Source organism: Taudactylus pleione, unplaced genomic scaffold, assembly GCF_031769625.1.
Source record: "Taudactylus pleione unplaced genomic scaffold, aTauple2 ptg000967l, whole genome shotgun sequence".
NCBI classification, from domain to species: Eukaryota; Metazoa; Chordata; class Amphibia; order Anura; family Myobatrachidae; genus Taudactylus; species Taudactylus pleione.
The window spans coordinates 6570001-6575000 of NW_028285368.1; the positions used below are offsets into that span (position 1 = coordinate 6570001).

At 36.9% G+C, this 5000-nt stretch overlaps 17 pseudogenes; all 17 read left to right on the forward strand.

Moving 5' to 3' along the window:
- The first annotated feature begins 71 nt into the window (after window positions 1-71).
- On the forward strand, window positions 72-190 carry LOC148459040 (5S ribosomal RNA; annotated as a pseudogene).
- Window positions 191-306: 116 nt separating this feature from the next.
- LOC148459041 (5S ribosomal RNA) lies at window positions 307-425 on the forward strand (annotated as a pseudogene).
- A 116-nt stretch (window positions 426-541) lies between these two features.
- LOC148459042 (5S ribosomal RNA) lies at window positions 542-660 on the forward strand (annotated as a pseudogene).
- Window positions 661-776: 116 nt separating this feature from the next.
- Window positions 777-895, forward strand: LOC148459043 (5S ribosomal RNA; annotated as a pseudogene).
- A 116-nt stretch (window positions 896-1011) lies between these two features.
- Window positions 1012-1130, forward strand: LOC148459044 (5S ribosomal RNA; annotated as a pseudogene).
- A 116-nt stretch (window positions 1131-1246) lies between these two features.
- Window positions 1247-1365, forward strand: LOC148459045 (5S ribosomal RNA; annotated as a pseudogene).
- A 586-nt stretch (window positions 1366-1951) lies between these two features.
- Window positions 1952-2070, forward strand: LOC148459046 (5S ribosomal RNA; annotated as a pseudogene).
- Window positions 2071-2421: 351 nt separating this feature from the next.
- On the forward strand, window positions 2422-2540 carry LOC148459047 (5S ribosomal RNA; annotated as a pseudogene).
- A 116-nt stretch (window positions 2541-2656) lies between these two features.
- On the forward strand, window positions 2657-2775 carry LOC148459048 (5S ribosomal RNA; annotated as a pseudogene).
- A 116-nt stretch (window positions 2776-2891) lies between these two features.
- LOC148459049 (5S ribosomal RNA) lies at window positions 2892-3010 on the forward strand (annotated as a pseudogene).
- Window positions 3011-3126: 116 nt separating this feature from the next.
- On the forward strand, window positions 3127-3245 carry LOC148459050 (5S ribosomal RNA; annotated as a pseudogene).
- A 114-nt stretch (window positions 3246-3359) lies between these two features.
- Window positions 3360-3478, forward strand: LOC148459051 (5S ribosomal RNA; annotated as a pseudogene).
- Window positions 3479-3594: 116 nt separating this feature from the next.
- LOC148459052 (5S ribosomal RNA) lies at window positions 3595-3713 on the forward strand (annotated as a pseudogene).
- Window positions 3714-4064: 351 nt separating this feature from the next.
- Window positions 4065-4183, forward strand: LOC148459053 (5S ribosomal RNA; annotated as a pseudogene).
- A 116-nt stretch (window positions 4184-4299) lies between these two features.
- LOC148459054 (5S ribosomal RNA) lies at window positions 4300-4418 on the forward strand (annotated as a pseudogene).
- Window positions 4419-4534: 116 nt separating this feature from the next.
- On the forward strand, window positions 4535-4653 carry LOC148459055 (5S ribosomal RNA; annotated as a pseudogene).
- Window positions 4654-4769: 116 nt separating this feature from the next.
- Window positions 4770-4888, forward strand: LOC148459056 (5S ribosomal RNA; annotated as a pseudogene).
- The last annotated feature ends 112 nt before the right edge of the window (window positions 4889-5000 follow it).

Sequence of the window (5000 nt, forward strand, 5' to 3'; positions counted from 1 at the left end):
ATTTTTTCAACTTATCAATGAATTTACTTGAGTTAAGAAGTAAAAGAGGTCTAAAGTTAAGTTTTTTGAGCACCTACAGCCAAACCACTCTGGACATGCCCAATATCATCTGATCTTGGAAGCTATGCAGTGTTGGGCCTGGTTAGTACTTGGATGGGAGACCACCTGGGAATATCAAGTGCTGTAGGAAATTTTATACTTACATAACATTCTTTTGTATTACATTTTACATTTAATTTTTTCAACTTATCAATAAATTTACTTGAGTTAAGAAGTAAAACAGGTCTAAAGTTAATGTTTTTGAGCACCTACAGCCAAACCACACTGGACAGGCCCAATCTCGTCTGATCTTGGAAGCTATGCAGTGTTGGGCCTGGTTAGTACTTGAATGGGAGACCACCTGGGAATAACAGGTGCTGTAGGTAATTTTATACTGCCATAACATTCTTTTCTATTAAATTTTACATTTAATTTTTTCAACTTATCAATGAATTTACTTGAGTTAAGAAGTAAAAGAGGTCTAAAGTTAATGTTTTTGAGCACCTTCAGTCAAACCACACTGGACATGCCCAATCTCGTCTGATCTTGGAAGCTATGCAATGTTGGGCCTGGTTAGTACTTGGATGGGAGACCACCTGGGAATACCAGGTGCTGTAGGTAATTTTATACTGCCATAACATTCTTTTCTATTACATTTTACATTTCATTTTTTCAACTTATCAATGAATTTACTTGAGTTAAGAAGTAATAGACGTCTAAAGTTACGTTTCTTGAGCACCTACAGCCAAACCACACTGGACATGCCCAATCTCGTCTGATCTTGGAAGCTATGCAGTGTTGGGCCTGGTTAGTATTCGGATGGGACACCACCTGGGAATACCAGGTGCTGTAGGTAAATTTATACAGCCAAAACATTTTTTTCTATTACATTTTACATTTAGTTTTTTCAACTTATCAATGAATTTACTTGAGTTAAGAAGTAAAAGAAGTCTAAAGTTAATGTTTTTGAGCACCTAGAGCAAAACCACACTGGACATGCCCAATCTCGTCTGATCTTGGAAGCTATGCAGTGTTGGGCCTGGTTAGTACTTGAAAGGGAGACCACCTGGGAATAACAGGTGCTGTAGGTAATTTTATACTTCCATAACATACTTTTCTATTAAATTTTACATTTAATTTTTTCAACTTATCAATGACTTTACTTGAGTTAAGAAGTAAAAGAGGGCTAAAGTTAATGCTTTTGAGCACATACAGCCAAACCACACTGGACATGCCCAATCTCGTCTGATCTTGGAAGCTATGCAGTGTGGGGCCTGGTTAATACTTGGATGGGAGACCACCTGGGGATACCTGATGCTGTATGTAATTTTATACTGACATAACATTCTTTTCTATTACATTTTACATTTAATTTTTTCAACTTATCAATTAATTTACTTGAGTTAAGAAGTAAAAGAGGTCTAAAGTTAATATTTTTGAGCACGTACAGCCAAACCACACTGGCCATGGCCAATGTCGTCTGATCTTGGAAGCTATGCAGTGTTGGACATGGTTAGTACTTGCATGGGAAACCACCTGGGAATACCAGGTGCTGTAGGTAATTTTATACTGCCATAACATTCTTTTCTATTATATTTTACATTTAATTTTTTCAACTTATCAATGAATATACTTGAGTTAAGAAGTAAAAGAGGTCTAAAGTTAAACTTTTTGAGCACCTACAGCCAAACTACACTGGACATGGCCAATGTCGTCTGATCTTGGAAGCTGTGCAGTTTTGGGCATGGTTATTACGTGGATGGGAGACCAGCTGGGAATACCAGGTGCTGTAGGTAATTTTATACAGCCATAACATTCTTTTCTATTACATTTTACATTTAATTTTTTCAACTTATCAATGAATTTACTTGAGTTAAGAAGTAATAGAGGTCTAAAGTTACATTTCTTGAGCACCTACAGCCAAACCACACTGGACATGCCCAATCTCGTCTGATCTTGGAAGCTATGCAGTGTTGGGCCTGGTTAGTACGTGCATGGGAGACCACCTGGGAATACCAGGTGCTGTAGGTAATTTTATACTGCCATAACATTCTTTTCTATTACATTTTACATTTCATTTTTTCAACTTATCAATGAATTTACTTGAGATAAGAAGTAATAGAGGGCTAAAGTTAATGTTTTTGAGCACCTACAACCAAACCACCCTGGACATGCCCAATCTCGTCTGATCTTGGAAGCTATGCAGTATTGGGCCTGGTTAAAACTTGGATGTGAGTCCACCTGGGAATACCTGGTGCTGTAGGTAATTTTATGCAGCCATAACATTCTTTTCTATTACATTTTACATTACATTTTTTCAACTTATCAATGAATTTACTTGAGTTAAGAAGTGATTGAGGTCTAAAGTTAAAGTTTTCGAGCACCTACAGCCCAACCACACTGGACATGCCCAATCTCTTCTGATCTTGGAAGCTATGCAGTGTTGGGCCTGGTTAGTATTTGGATGGGAGACCACCTGGGAATACCAGGAGGTGTAGGTAATTTTATACTGCCATAACATTCTTTTCTATTACATTTTACATTTAATTTTTTCAACTTATCAATGAATTTACTTGAGTAAAGAAGTAAAAGAGGTCTAAAGTTAATGTTTTTTAGTGCCTACAGATAAACCACACTGGACATGCCCAATCTCATCTGATCTTGGAAGCTGTGCAGTGTTGGGCTTGGTTAGTATTTGGATGGGAGACCACCTGGGAATACCAGATGCTGTAGGTAATTTTATACTGACATAACATTCTTTTCTATTACATTTTACATTTAATTTTTTCAACTTATCAATGAATTTACATGAGTTAAGAAGTAAAAGAGGTCTAAAGTTAATGTTTTTGAGCACCTACAGCCAAACCACACTGGACATGCCCAATCTCGTCTGATCTTGGAAGCTATGCAGTATTGGGCCTGATTAGTACTTGGATGGGAGACCACCTGGGAATACCAGGTGCTGTAGGTAATTTTTTACTGCCATAACATTCTTTTCTATTACATTATACAATTAATTTTTTCAACTTATCAATGAATTTACTTGAGTTAAGAAGTAATAGAGGTCTAAAGTTAATGTTTTTGAGCACCTACAGCCAAACCACACTGGACATGCCCAATCTCGTCTGATCTTGGAAGCTATGCAGTGTTGGGCCTGGTTAGTACTTGGATGGGAGACCACCTGGGAATACCAGGAGCTGTAGGTAATTTTATACTGCCAACATTCTTTTCTATTACATTTTACATTTAATTTTTTCAACTTATCAATGAATTTACTTGAGTTAAGAAGTAATAGAGGTCTAAAGTTAATGTTTTTGAGCACCTACAGCCCAACCACACTGGACATGCCCAATCTCGTCTGATCTTGGAAGCTATGCAGTGTTGGGCCTGGTTAGTACTTGGATGGGAGACCACCTGGGAATACCAGGAGCTGTAGGTAATTTTATACTGTTATAACATTCTTTTCTATTACATTTTACATTTAATTTTTTCAACTTATCAATGAATTTACTTGAGTAAAGAAGTAAAAGAGGTCTAAAGTTAATGTTTTTGAGCACCTACAGCCAAACCACACTGGATATGCCCAATCTCGTCTGCTCTTGGAAGCTACGCAGTGTTGGGCTTGGTTAGTACTTGGATGGGAGACCACCTGGGAATACCAGATGCTGTAGGTAATTTTATACTGACATAACATTCTTTTCTATTACATTTTACATTTAATTTTTTCAACTTATCAATTAATTTACTTGAGTTAAGAAGTAAAAGAGGTCTAAAGATAATGTTTTTGAGCACCTACAGCCAAACCACACTAGACATGGCCAATGTCATCTGATCTTGGAAGCTGTGCAGTGTTGGGCATGGTTATTACGTGGATGGGAGACCACCTGGGAATACCAGGTGCTGTAGGTAATTTTATACTGCCATAACATTCTTTTCTATTACATTTTACATTTAATTTTTTCAACTTATCAATGAATTTAGTTGAGTTAAGAAGTAATAGAGGTCTAAAGATAAATTTTTTGAGCACCTACAGCCAAACCATACTGGACATGCCCAATCTCGTCTGATCTTGGAAACTATGCAGTGTTGGGCCTGGTTAGTACGTGGATGGGAGACCACCTGGGAATACCAGGTGCTGTAGGTAATTTTATACAGCCAAAACATTCATTTCTATTACATTTTACATTTAATTTTTTCAACTTATCAATGAATTTACTTGAGTTAAGAAGTAAAAGAGGTCTAAAGTTAATGTTTTTGAGCACCTACAGCCAAACCACCCTTGACATGCCCAATCTCATCTGATCTTGGAAGCTATTCAGTGTTGGGCCTGGTTAGTACTTGGATGGGAGACCACCTGGGAATACCAGGTGCTGTAGGTAATTTTATACTGCCATAACATTCTTTTCTATTACATTTTAAAATTAATTTTTTAAACTTATCAATGAATTTACTTGAGTTAAGAAGTAATAGAGGTCTAAAGTTAATGTTTTTGAGCACCTACAGCCAAACCACACTGGACATGCCCAATCTCATTTGATCTTGGAAGCAATGCAGTGTTGGGCCTGGTTAGTACTTGGATGGGAGACCACCTGGGAATACCAAGTGATGTAGGTAATTTTATACTGCCATAACATTCTTTTCTATTACATTTTACATTTAATTTGTTCAACTTATCAATGAATTTACTTGAGTAAAGAAGTAAAAGAGGTCTAAAGTTAAAGTTTTTGAGCACCTACAGCCAAACCACACTGGACATGCCCAATCTCATCTGATCTTGGAAGCTGTGCAGTGTTGGGCGTGGTTAGTACTTGGATGGGAGACCACCTGGGAATACCAGGTGCTGTAGGTAATTTTATACTGACATAACATTCTTTTCAATTACATTTTACATTTCATTTTGTCAACTTATCAATGAATTTACATGAGTTAAGAAGTAATAGACGTCTAAATTTAATGCTTTG